At 44.3% G+C, this 14,198-nt stretch overlaps 1 protein-coding gene across 4 annotated transcripts in view; it reads left to right on the top strand.

The window, feature by feature from the left end:
- LOC109877976 (SH3 and PX domain-containing protein 2A) overlaps positions 1-14,198 on the top strand; it is a 119,669-nt gene that overhangs the window by 13,646 nt on the left and 91,825 nt on the right. The gene's annotated exons all lie outside the window — the stretch shown is intronic.

Here is a 14,198-nt window from a genome sequence, read left to right as displayed (position 1 = left end):
TTTCTTTGGAATGGGAGCTGGGCTGCTGCAGTAAAAACCCTGCAGGTTAAGGAGATTCTGTGTGTGTGTGTGTGTGTGTGTGTGTGTACATACACTCTCTACACCCCTGCTCTTTGCAAGCTGATAGACAGAGTAGCAGCATAGGTCTTGGGGTCTCCCGATCATTCTGGTCAATATGAAAGAGGCGTACATAGAGAAAGACTTGGGTTGATCTCAATAGCTTTAGTGTGCAGCCTGACAGGAAATGATGTTTCAATCAGGGGAGGAAGGTTCCTACCCTCAAAGGTCCCATTGATAACCAGTGGGTGCAACGGAAAATAGCCTCCCCCTTGGAAGTGATTACTCCCAATGTGTAATAAAGAAAAGGTAGAATAATAAACAGGGTTGACTGAGGAAGTTTGTATCTTGGTTCCTCTGCTGAAATGTAGACTATGAGGAGATATAGGTGAGCACACATACTCATATACACACTCACCGCATGCACGCACACGCACGCACACACATACCGCACGCACACACACACACACCGCATGCACGCACACACACGCACATGCACACACACACACACACACCGCACGCACACACCGCATGCACGCACACGCACGCACACACACACCGCACGCACACACACACACACACACACACACCGCATGCACGCACACACACGCACATGCACACACACACACAAACACACACACACTACGAGGGGTTCAAATTGCTGCTTGGGAGTTAATGGCCTCTAATGGGTTGTGGATGGTTTCACACAGAACCACTCAGTCACCAACAGAAAGATTGATTTTGTTAGCTTTTCTGATTGAGAAGGGCAGAGGTCCTCAGACTAGGTGGAGAGGCCAAACATCCCCTAGACTAAGGCTATAGTTTATTGTGTTGTCAAAGAAAGCAGCATTCACAACCAAATGAATTTATTTATTCAACCTTTATATATGCAGGTTTGTCTCACTGACATACAGTGTTTTGCAAGAGAGACCTTGATATCGGCTAATAATGACTCGCTTTCAGTCTAGCACATCTGGCTATGCAACTGTTAATATAGCTGGCTTCGAGCATCTCTTAATGTCGTTGATAGACACAAGAGTAGGTCAAGTTGCCCCTAACCACTCGTCCAGGGTCAGATGTTTCTTTAAATCCTCCTGAAGTTTAGGTGTTTGGGATATGATTCTCTAATCCTAGATCTGTGGTTAATTAAGGGCACAACTTCTACCTCAAAGCTGAGACACACGGCTGTAGTCAGAGAGACTACCATTGGCAACAACCATGGGTCTTCTCTCAATACTCTCACACAGGGGGATGTGGTTAACTATTAACTAAGCCCTTATGCCAGGAGAAAGGATATACACTGGAAACGTCTGTCTTTCATCTCTCCGTCTCTTTCATCTGTCTGTTCCATCCCTCTTTTTCACCCTGTTGTTTCTAGACAGACCTGGAGCCTCTCTTGTTTAGTAAACATGTATCTGGTCCAAAGAGAGCAGCCTTTGCAAACCCTGGATGCGCAACACCTCTCTGTATCCACAGGCAGGAGCTGCTCAACTCTTACTCACAACAGCTGACGTCATGGTTTTAGAGGGACTTTGGCTCAGATGGTTACAGTGTGGTCTGGAGAAGGCCAGCGTTGTGGGTTCAGTTCCAGCTCGGGCCACATGCACAGACTGTGTGCTCCCTGTAAGTTGCTTTGGATGAATGCGCCCACCAAAATGACCAACTACTGTGAGGGTGGAGAGTTTCCAAGCCGTGTAGGTCGACAGAAGCACCAGAAGTAGCTAGCACTCTGTACACGTGTGGAATATCCCATGACCTTTGACCTCTGACCTCCCTTGAAGGTAAAGGGTTTGGTGTATTGGTGACACAGGACCAGAGTGTAGCATAAATAAAGATATTTGGCCTTGGTTGAATGGGTAAGGTAATACAACCCTTAATTGCATTTAGAGTACACTGTAATGTGTTTTCTAACTCGGTGAGTTTATGAATGCATTAAGGCACTGGTAACAGGATATATATTAGTGCTAGTGGGTTCCCACTGTAGTCTTTGTGTGTGTGTGTGTGTGTCGCCAATGCAGAGAAGAAGCTATTAACTGGTAATAGAGAGACCATTCATTTCAAATGATACTAGAATCTCACAACAGGGAACCATCTCCTACTTATTATTTCCCCCCAATATCTCAGCTTCAATGAAAGGGTTGGTCATTTTTGACAGGGCAGAGCAGAGTAGTCTCTCTCTCTCTCTCTCTTTAATTCTCTCACCTCTCCCCTCTCTCATCTCTTCTCTCTCTTTCTTTCGCTTTTATCTCTCTCTCTCGCTGTCTCGCTTTCTCTTGCATTCTTTCTCTTTATTTATCTCTCTCATCTCTTCTCTCTGTCTTTCTTTCTCTTTTGTTTATCTCTCTCGCTCTCTCGCTTTCTCTCGAATTCTTTCTCTTTTATTTATCTCTTTCGCTCTCTCTCTTTCTCGCTCTATCTCTCACGCTTTCTCTCGCTCTCTTGCTTTCTTTCTCTTTAATTTATCGCTCTCTCTCTCTCTCTCTCTCTCTCAATTTAGGGGGTTTATTGGCATGTAAACATATGTCAAATTGTGTCTATATGCAGTGTTGCAAGTACAAAAGGGAAAATAAATCCACTTAAATATGGGTTGTATTTACAATGGTGTTTGTTCTTCACTGGTTGCCCTTTTCTTGGGGAAATAGGTCACAAATATTGCTGTTGTGATGGCACAGTGTGGTATTTCACCCAATAGATATGGGAGTTTATCAAAATTGGATTTAAAAAAAATCTTTGCGGGTCTGTGTAATTTGAGGGAAACATGTGTCTCTAATATGGTCATACATTTGGCAGGAGGTTAGGAAGTGCAGCTCAGTTTCCACCTCATTTTGTGGGCAGTGTGCACATAGTCTGTCTTCTATTGTGAGCCAGGTCTACCTACAGTGGCCTTTCTCAATAGCAAGGCTATGGTCACGGAGTCTGTACATAGTCAAAGCTTTCCTTAATTTTGGGTCAGTCATAGTGGTCAGGTATTCTGCCACTACGTACTCTATGTTTACGGCCAAATAGCATTCTAGTTTGCTCTGTTTTTTTGTTAATTCTTTCCAATGTGTCAACTAATTATCTTTTTGTTTTCTCATGATCTGGTTGGGTCTAATTGTGTTGCTGTCCTGGGGCTCTGTGGGGTCTGTTTGTGTTTGTGAACAAAGCCGCTTCATTTTAAGTGGTTGTAGAATTTAACAGCTCTTTACTGGATTTTGAAAATGAGCGTGTATCGGCCTAATTCTGCTCTGCATGCATTATTTGGTGCTTTACGTTGCACACACAGGATATTTTTGCAGAGTTCAGCATTCAGTCTCAATTTGGTGTTTTTCCCATTTTGTGAATTCTTGGTTGGTGAGCGGACCCCAGACCTCATAATCATAAAGGGCAATGGGTTCTGTAACTGTATCAAGTATTTTTTGCCAGATCCTAATTGGTATGTCAAATTTTATGTTCCTTTGGATGGCATAGAATGCCCTTCTTGCCTTGTCTCTCAGATCGTTCACATATTTGTAGAAGTTACCCCCCCCCCCCTCTCTCTCCCCATCTCTCTCTCTTTATTTATTTCTCTCTCTATCTCCTTCTTTGTCTGTCTTTTCTCGAACGTTGCTTTTCAGTAGTTCAGTTTGGGTTATGTGAGTCCAGAATTGAAAGATTGATTTTTCTCTCACTTCACCTGAGAAGTGGACAGGCCCCTATCTAACAACAGGGCACGGGATGGAAAGAGAGGGATGAGATTGGATGGAAAGAGAGGGATGAGATTAGGTGGAAAGAAAGAAAGAAAGAGGGACTGTTGTGGGGTGAGTGAATGAAACGACACAATCAGTTCCAAGAGGAAGAAAATACAAATTCACTCAAACTTCCACACTTCATACTTACCTCAGCTTGACTTGATATATTTAACACTTCTAACTACTTAACATGTAGTGTAAATAAGTCCCATCTAGTCTGTGGGAAATGGTACCTTCCATTGCTCTCAAACTCATTTCTGTACCTTCCCACATCCTGTTGATTCCAGTTATGACCAGTTAGTCAACTACTCTGTTTCCAGGCGTCTGAAAGGAAACCAGTTGGAACAGGAACTAAGTGTGCCCATGGACACTGGGAAGGCCAAATACATTGATGGGAGCTTCTATTGCTTCTTATACCAGCTTTATAGTAATAGTGACTCTGAAAACCCCTTTAATCCGACATATATCTTCAACATATCAAAACTCGCACGTTTTAGTTTAGGTTGTGATTTGTACGTGGAGTTGTTCCCAGTTAGGACAAAGTCCCTTCCCTAATGATGAGTAGCCCCTGTCATTTGAGGAACCTCTGAGGCATCTGTGAATGGGCCTGTGTCCTTCAGTCTGGCACAAGGCGGGTATTTTATAAAAACCCTTCTTCTGAAGGAGGGAACTAACAGACTGACTGATGTTTTTATGAGGCTCTCCTTCGTTCTGTATTCCTCTCCACATCCCTCTCTTTCCTCTGTTCGCAAGTCTCTCTGACTGACCATGGCTTCTGACGGAATCTTTAGGTTTCGGAATGTTAATGCTAGGACTGACGTTTGACAAATCTTTCTCAGTTGAATATTTGAGATTGTGTATTGATAAAAAACATATGGATATTCACATATTTTCCCTTGCATTCCACTTACGTCGTCAAATTCCACTTGCATAGTTGATATATTTTATGCCCTTTGAAAAACATTCACAAAAGCCTACTGTGTAGCCAGGACCGAGGCAGCCCATATTCAATTCAACTCCACTCAGTAAATTATACAGTATCCCTCTGCCAGAGCTTTCATAACGAAGGTCGCCCAAAAGTAGAATCCCTTACCCTCGGACCGTTTGATTGAAACACATCTAGACCACAAAGCAATATTGATATGCCATCTCCAAGGATGGACGGCTGAATGGCTTCAGCTCCCTCAGCCCAGCTCAGTTCCTCTCGTCCTTGTGGGTGCTCTTTGGATGTTCTGTACTGTGCTGCTGCGCTAGACAAGGCAAGGCTGGGCCATAAGGGTTCCCATTGTCTGGGGGTCAGGAATAAAGGACTACTTTATGAGCCCAGAGTGGAGAAAGAGGGAGGGAGGGAGAGAGAGAGAGAGCCATAGGGAGATAGAGCGAGATGGAGAGTGATCAAATCGAATTGTATTTGTCACATGCTTTGTAAACAACGGGTGTAGGCTGACAGTGAAATGCTTACATACCGGTCCTTTTCCAACAATGCAGAGTTAAAGATTTAAAAAAGAAAGATAAAAGGAAATAGAAATAGTGACACTAAAATCACTGTAAATAACGAATAACAACGAGTAAAAATAACAAATCAAATCCAATTTTATTGGTCACATACACATGGGTAGCAGATGTTAATGCGAGTGTAGGGAAATGCTGGTGCTTCTAGTTCCAACAGTGCAGTAGTATCTAACAAGCCATCTAACAATTCCCCAACAACTACCTTAATACACACAAATCTAAAGTGATGGAATAAGAATATGTACATATAAATATATAAACATGACTATATACAGGGACTACCAGTACCGATGTGCAGGGGTACGAGGTAATTGAGGTAGCTATGTACACTACCTGTCAAAAGTTTTAGAACACCTGCTCATTCCAGGGTTTTTCTTTATTTTTACTATTCTCTACATTGTAGAATAATAGGGAAGACATCAAAACTATGAAATATCACATATGGAATCATGTAGTAACCAAAAAAGTGCTAAACGAATCAAAATCTATTTTATATTTGAGATTCTTCAAATAGCCACCCTTTGTCTTGATGACAGCTTTGCAAACTCTTGGCATAAGTATAAAATATATTTTGATTTGTTTAACACTTTTTTGGTTACTACATGATTCCATATGTGTTATTTCATAGATTCCATATGTGTTATTACAAAGTAGAAAATAGTACAAAATAAAGAAAAACCCTTGAATGAGCAGGTGTTTTAAAACGTTTGACCGGTAAGTGTACATATAGGGAGGGGTAATGTGACTAGGCAACAGGATAGATAATAGACAGTAGCAGCAGCGCATGTGGTGAGTGTGAAAGTGTGTGTGTGTGTGTGTGTGTGTGCCATCAGTATGCATGTGTATGTGCGTGTTGGAGTGTCAGTGTAAGTATGTGTGAGTGTGTGGCTAGAGTCCACTGTGTGTGCATAGAGTCAGTGCAAGAGAGTTAGTGCAGAAAATGGTTTATACAGGTAGTGTGGGTAGCTATTTGATTAGCTATTTAGCCGTCTTGTTTAGTCTTTTGGCTTGGGGGTAGGAGCTGTCGTGCCTTCTTCACAACTGTGTGGGTGTGTACGGACCATGATGGATCCTTAGCGATGTGGGACACAGAGGAAACTTGAAGCTCTCGTCCCGCTCCACTACAGCCCCATCGATTTGGATGGAGGCGTTGCTCGGCCCTCCGTTTCCCGTAGTCCACGATCAGCTCCTTTTGTCTTGCTGACGTTGAGGGAGAGGTTGTTGTCCTGGCTCCACGCTGCCAGGTGTCTGCCCTCCTTCCTGTAGACTGCCTCATTGGCGTCGTGTTGTCAGCAAACTTAAGGATGGTGTTGGAGTGAGAGAGACCCAGATTGGAGTGTTTTTCACCGGCGGGATAGGAAAGACAACTACACGTCAGCCAATCGGGCACTTCACAGGACAGAACGGCACGGGTCTTCGCTCAGGTCGGGATGGAGGGGGGAAATATGTAGCTGTTTCCCACAGCCTTGGCACAAGGGCTTAGGAGAGAGAGCTAAATTTAGGATGAATAAACGGAGTTCAGTCCGTTTGTGGGACGTTTCATCGTGGCCCAAAGCTCACACTGTGGCTAAGCTGAGGGAGAGAGAGAGGTAGAGGGGGCGCTGGAGGGAAAGAAAGAGAGAGGAGAGAGAGACCCACCCAGCCTTCGTTGTTTAGGTTAGCAGCACTAGTGTTTCACTACTCTGTGGGGGTGTGGAGGAGAAGGAGATTTCTGTGTGACTGCTTTGTGTTCTCTGTGAAGAGGTTGAGAGCCCCTTGTCAAGGACTGGAAGTCATTGTGTGTGTGTGTGTGTGTGTGTGTGTGCGTGCGTGTGTGTGTGTACATACGTGTGTGCACACACAAAACAGCAGTAGTTGGAGTCAGTCAATCCAGAAATGTGATATTAACAAATGGAGTATCGCCTTTGACAGTTTTGACAGTTACATTTTCAGCAGCTCCCAATTAAGAAGTGCTAGGAATAAGAGTGTGTGTGTGTGTGTGTGCGTGTGCATGCGTGTGTGGCAGAGAGAATCCTTCCCTGTTTGCCTGTTTCTATCTTTATACGCTATAGGTGTGTGTGTGTGTGTGTGTGTGTGTTTGTATAACACATACAGTATGTACACCATTGTGTGTGCCTGCCTGTCAGTTTCACACTCCAGTCTCTCATTGCCCTCCAACACTCTTTTGATCGAGTCATATATTTCCAATGCCTTGCACCGGTCCAACAGCTCTTTCCTGTTTACTTCTCCAATCTAACCACCTGTTATTAGAAGATATATGCCCGCTGAAAGACTTGGTCTGTAGCTGCCTGGCTATCTCTCTCTCTGTCTGTCTCTTTCTCTCTGTTTCTCTCTCTCCCTATCTCTGTCTCTCTCTTCCTCCCTCTTTTTCCCTTCTTCTCCCTCTCTCCCTCTGTCGCTCTCCCTTTTTTCTCTTTCTCTCTCTTTCTCTACTCTTTCTCTCTCTCTCTCTGTCTCTCTCTCCCTCCCTCTTCTCCCTTCTTCTCTCTGTCTCTCTCTCTGTCTCTGTCTCTCTCCCTCCCTCTTTCCCCCTTCTTCTCTCTCACTCCCTCTCTGTCACTCTCCCTTCTCTCACTCCCTCTGTCACTCTCTCTTTCTTTCTCCCTTTCTCTCTCGCTCTCTCTCTCTACATATATATATATATATATATATATATATATAATTACAGGCCTCCATAAAAACACTTGAAAGGTTTTTGCCTTAAACATCAATAGCTAGTGCTATGGCTTGCAGAATGAAGACTGTCAAGGTTTCACAGAAATGTCCTTTGGGATTTGATAAATAATACTATTTTTATTGGAGGAAGGTACGTCTCTTTGTCCGAGAACACATTGTGTATACGGTTTTTAGTTTGCAGGGTTGGTCGCAGTGGATAGACATTATACAGAGTTGAAGGTTGGTTGGAGAAATTGTACTGTTGTGGCAGTGACCTCTGAGTATAGTATGAAATAGCAGGGTTACATTTACAGCTACAGCTCAGACAATGTGGCTTACAGGAAATGGAATACATACCCATACATTAATAGGGTTTGTCCTGATCAGGACAAAGGTTTAGGACCATACCCATATAGTTAACTCTGGTCTGACATATAAAACCACGAAGGACCTCTGTATGACGTGTCTCATGTCACTTCCCTGGTATCCTGTCCTCCTTAGCTATAGGTAGGTTAGCAGACCAGGTGTCCTTCTATGCCATTGTAATAGCAATAGCTCCTCTCCAGCCTCCAGCCGAACCCTTGGCTAGTGTTAATGAACAACGGTTCAGTCAACAGCAGTCCTGTCTGTCTGTCAGTACACGGCTTCTCATCACTACCTCGTCAGCCTGGAACGGCCCTGAACCTGGCTTCTCACACAGTGGTTCACATCGTTAATTATAATCCGTCTCTCTCTCTCTCTCTCCCCTCTCCTCTCTCTCTCTCTCTCTCTCTCTCTCTCTCTCTCTCTCTCTCTCTCTCTCTCTCTCTGTCGTTCTTTCTCGTTTCCGGTCTCTTTCCTTTCTTGTTTTGAGAGGGAAATTTCAGCTAATCCGAGGCCCACTCCACCTACAGGTCAAATGCATTAGCTTATGCACAGCTCGGGGCTAGAGACTTTTGAGGATGGTGGTCTTATGAGGATTTGTGTGTGTGTGTGTGTGTGTGTGTGATGTATCGCTGGTGCTCATCCCAATTACCCAGCCAATCTTTCTATTACAGATGATCCAATTCCACTCTCTCTCCTCTCTCTCTCTCTGGCTTTCCCCCTCAAATCGGATTACATCTGATGGGGATAGACAGGGAGAGCTTTGAGGAAAGATCTTCAGTTCAGGTACAATATCCCTTTTAGAAATACTCTGACAAAAACACTACTTTCCATGAAACCTTCGTTTATAAAGGTATTTTGCAGGACATACATGTTCAAGACAGCAGCTGGCATTCTCAACCGTGTCCTATGACCAGATTCTCCTGCCCCGCTTTTCATTTGAGCTATATTGTCTTATAATAAAATAGACCTGAAATAACCCAGTTTTTTTTTGTGGAAAGGAGAAAAATGCAACCTCTGTCAGGAGTCTCATTCCCCTCCACGCCCTTGGGAGTGCGGGCAGAGCGTACGGGGCACACGCCAGGGGCGCTGGCATCCCTTCCTGCTGCCTCTCCCTCTGGGCTTGTGGTCTGGCCACGTGGCTCAAAGTTTGTCCTGATTCCAAGCATGGAAACTCTGAGAATGTTGGCTGAGCGCTAAGCTAATTTAGGTACCGTTACAGGGCTGAGGGCTCTCTCTCTCTCTCTCTGCACTCAACTGTAAGATGGCTGGCCTATTCTTTTACCTTTAACTGAAGCAGAAAGCTGCAGTTGGTAACCTGAATCCATGTTCTTCACGCTTTGGAGGGGTTTGTGCCCAATGGCCACAGAAGAAGAGGATGTTCTGGATCAAGGGTAGAGTTAGTTGTGGTCAGAAAGAGGGTGGCAGGGTTACTGGAAAACTACCGTCAAAGCTTTCAGGATTGACGGCAACATTTACTGCCATAACTACATTGATTTCAGACCCCTTGTCTCAAGTGCCAACCCTCTCACACTAAGAGAGTGAGACATGATACTGGTTTTGTTTCTCACAGTATTTAAGTAATATACTATGATGGGAAGGGTTGCCTTGGTTTCATTGCAGTAGATACACACGGCAACTAAAATAGTTATTCCTCGACTTGATGCCCTTTAAATTAGGAGCCGAGATCCAGAGAAACTCAAACCACTGCACTTTTCCCCCTTCTCTACTCCAGTGTTTATTTCAGCGTTTCTCTCGAGTTCTTTTATCCCATGGGCTCATGCGTTCTTGAGCACTGCGTGAAGTAGAACAACCGCAAGACAGGGTTCACCTGTGTGTTATAATGTACAGATCTAGACCCAAAGATCCATTGGGTCTTTCCAGTTCCCATGGTTGTGTAATAAAGCCTACAAAAGCGTGTTAACCTGTTGCGTCGAGCAATCCCGTATCTGGGAGCGTAATTATAGCCTCAAGCTCATTACCATAACGCAACGTTAACTATTCATGAAAATCGCAAATGAAATGAAATAAATATATTGGCTCACAAGCTTAGCCTTTTGTTAACAACACTGTCATCTCAGATTTTCAAAAAATGCTTTTCAACCATAGCTACACAAGCATTTGTGTAAGAGTATTGATAGCTAGCATAGCATTAAGCCTAGCATTCAGCAGGCAACATTTTCACAAAAACAAGAAAAGCATTCAAATAAAATCATTTATCTTTGAAGAACTTCGGATGTTTTCAATGAGGAGACTCTCAGTTAGATAGCAAATGTTCAGTTTTTCCAAAAAGATTATTTGTGTAGGAGAAATCGCTCTGTTTTGTTCATCAAATCAAATCAAATCAAATTTATTTGTCACATACACATGGTTAGCAGATGTTAATGCGAGTGTAGCGAAATGCTTGTGCTTCTAGTTCCGACAATGCAGTAATAACCAACAAGTAATCTAACTAACAATTCCCCCAAAAAAACAAAAAAAAAACTACTGTCTTATACACAGTGTAAGGGGATAAAGAATATGTACATAAAGATATATGAATGAGTGATGGTACAGAGCGGCATAGGCAAGATACAGTAGATGATATCGAGTACAGTATATACATATGAGATGAGTATGTAAACCAAGTGGCATAGTTAAAGTGGCTAGTGATACATGTATTACATAAGGATGCAGTCGATGATATAGAGTACAGTATCTACGTATGCATATGAGATGAATAATGTAGGGTAAGTAACATTATATAAGGTAGCATTGTTTAAAGTGGCTAGTGATATATTTACATCATTTCCCATCAATTCCCATGATTAAAGTGGCTGGAGTAGAGTCAGTGGCATTGACAGTGTGTTGGCAGTAGCCACTCAATGTTAGTGGTGGCTGTTTAACAGTCTGATGGCCTTGAGATAGAAGCTGTTTTTCAGTCTCTCGGTCCCAGCTTTGATGCACCTGTACTGACCTCGCCTTCTGGATGACAGCGGGGTGAACAGGCAGTGGCTCGGGTGGTTGATGTCCTTGATGATCTTTATGGCCTTCCTGTAGCATCGGGTGGTGTAGGTGTCCTGGAGGGCAGGTAGTTTGCCCCCGGTGATGCGTTGTGCAGACCTCACTACCCTCTGGAGAGCCTTACGGTTGAGGGCGGTGCAGTTGCCATACCAGGCGGTGATACAGCCCGCCAGGATGCTCTCGATTGTGCATCTGTAGAAGTTTGTGAGTGCTTTTGGTGACAAGCCGAATTTCTTCAGCCTCCTGAGGTTGAAGAGGCGCTGCTGCGCCTTCCTCACGATGCTGTCTGTGTGAGTGGACCAATTCAGTTTGTCTGTGATGTGTATGCCGAGGAACTTAAAACTTGCTACCCTCTCCACTACTGTTCCATCGATGTGGATGGGGGGGTGTTCCCTCTGCTGTTTCCTGAAGTCCACAATCATCTCCTTAGTTTTGTTGACGTTGAGTGTGAGGTTATTTTCCTGACACCACACTCCGAGGGCCCTCACCTCCTCCCTGTAGGCCGTCTCGTCGTTGTTGGTAATCAAGCCTACCACTGTTGTGTCGTCCGCAAACTTGATGATTGAGTTGGAGGCGTGCGTGGCCACGCAGTCGTGGGTGAACAGGGAGTACAGGAGAGGGCTCAGAACGCACCCTTGTGGGGCCCCAGTGTTGAGGATCAGCGGGGAGGAGATGTTGTTGCCTACCCTCACCACCTGGGGGCGGCCCGTCAGGAAGTCCAGTACCCAGTTGCACAGGGTGGGGTCGAGACCCAGGGTCTCGAGCTTGATGACGAGCTTGGAGGGTACTATGGCTAAGAAAAAAACTGAAAATTCAGTCATTACAACGGAGAACATTTTTACAAATGAACTCCATAATATCGACAGAAACATGGCAAACGTTGTTTAGAATCAATCCTCAAGGTATTTTTCACATATCTATTCGATGATAAATCACTCGTGGCAGTTTGGTTTCTCCTCTGAACAAAATGGAAAAATGCACGCACCTGGAGCTTACGCAATAGTTTCGACAGAGGACACCGAGCGGACACCTGGTAAATGTAGTCTCTTATGGTCAATTTTCCAATGATATGCCTACAAATACGACACAATGCTGCAGACACCTTGGGGAAACGACAGAACGTGTAGGCTCATTCCTTGCGCATTCACAGCCATATAAGGAGACATTGGAACACAGCGCATTCAAAATCTGGCTCACTTCCTGTATGAAATTTAATCTTGGTTTCGCCTGTAGCATTAGTTCTGTGGCACTCACAGATAATATCTTTGCAGTTTTGGAAACGTCAGAGTGTTTTCTTTCCAAAGCTGTCAATTATATGCATAGTCGAGCATCTTTTCGTGACAAAATATCTTGTTTAAACGGGAACGTTTTTCATCCAAAAATGAAATACTGCCCCCAGAGGTTCAAGAGGTTAATGCCTAGCCCCAAAACTACGGCACCAAGCCTTGGGATACAGTAAGCTTGAAATTCTATCCCCTGGATCCCATTCCCGTTCCAATCCATGGAATGATGATGATGGGCTTCCTAAGACTTCCATAGCCTTTCCCTGGAGTCTTGTTCCAGGCCAAGGCCGGATCTGGAGTCTGGAAGCTGGAAGAGGAGAGCTGGAGCTGGGAGTGATAGACATTACCTCATCCCAGCACCTGTTGCCTTGGGACTGGGGAGCTTCAAGTGGAACCTACAGGGTTATAACCTAACAACACTCCCAATTGACTTTACCAGAATATAGCCAATTTCTCCACTAACTCGAATCCATACATCACCTCACCCCATTCTGAAATGGGTTAATACATGTTCCATCAAGACACCTGGAGGCACCGAGCTGTGATTTGTCGAGATCGAATGCCAAGGTTCCAATTTATATATAGAGCCGCAACTGTGAATGATTGTAGTTGGAGGGAGCACTAGCTCGCTATTCGCTAACCCCTGTTCCCCCGGATCCAGACATCTGTCTCTAGAAACTCGATACCCCGGGCCACTAATGCATGTCCAGACTTGATTCATGTTGTCCATTCGTTTCCTCAGTTGGGCAGTCTTTTGTGTGGATGTTGCGCTGGAGTGGTATAGCCTGGTCCCAGATCTGTTTGTGCTGTCTTGCCTAACTCACATGGCCAATATCACAAGGTAGCACAAACAGATCTGGGACCAGGCTGGTCGTGGCAGGATTAAGATGGAATAAGGGAAGAACCTGTGTTCTGTTCTGGCAATACTAGACAGGCAAAATATCAATTAGTTTTAAACCCTTCCCTCCCTCCCCCTTCAGCCCCCTTTTATTGCCTGCCTTGTTTACAACCAACATGTCTTGTAATTAGTGGATTAAAGCGAGTTGCTAGAGAGAGAGAGAGTCCAGGGCTGCATCTCACACGGCATCCTATTCCCTTCATAGTGCACCACGTTTGACCAGGGCCCAAAAGGCTCTGGTCAAAAGCAGTGCAATGTACAGCATAGGGAGTAGTGTACCATTTGGGCTGCAGGCAAGGAAATAAATGACCACCATTTCAAGCTACAAAGACTCATTCTGTTGACATTACACTGAGTAAATCTGACTGCTGTTGATTGTTTAGAGTTGGTTTGAGTCTCAGTGGAAACATGTGATCATTACCGTGGAAATGGTGGGATCACATGGCTCTTCAGTGTTATGTTTCATAAGTGGGGAGCTGCTAAGTGTGTGTGTGTGTGTCTTTGTGTACTTGTGCGTCTATCTGTGTGCGACTGTGTGTTCTGCCACTGAGCTCTGTCATCTGTGTGGTTCAACCAAGGGTAGCTCCTCTTGAGTCACTCTTCACAGGTCACATGATTGTCAACAGGAAGTGATGCGTGTCCATTGCAGTCAAAAGGTTAAAGAAGATAAAGACATATATCAGAGAGCCATGTCCAGTGTTTTACAATTTGGAAATT

Source organism: Oncorhynchus kisutch, linkage group LG20, assembly GCF_002021735.2.
Source record: "Oncorhynchus kisutch isolate 150728-3 linkage group LG20, Okis_V2, whole genome shotgun sequence".
Lineage (NCBI taxonomy): Eukaryota > Metazoa > Chordata > Actinopteri > Salmoniformes > Salmonidae > Oncorhynchus > Oncorhynchus kisutch.
The sequence above is the reverse complement of the archived record's forward strand: the minus strand, read 5'-3'. Positions and strand labels throughout refer to the sequence as shown.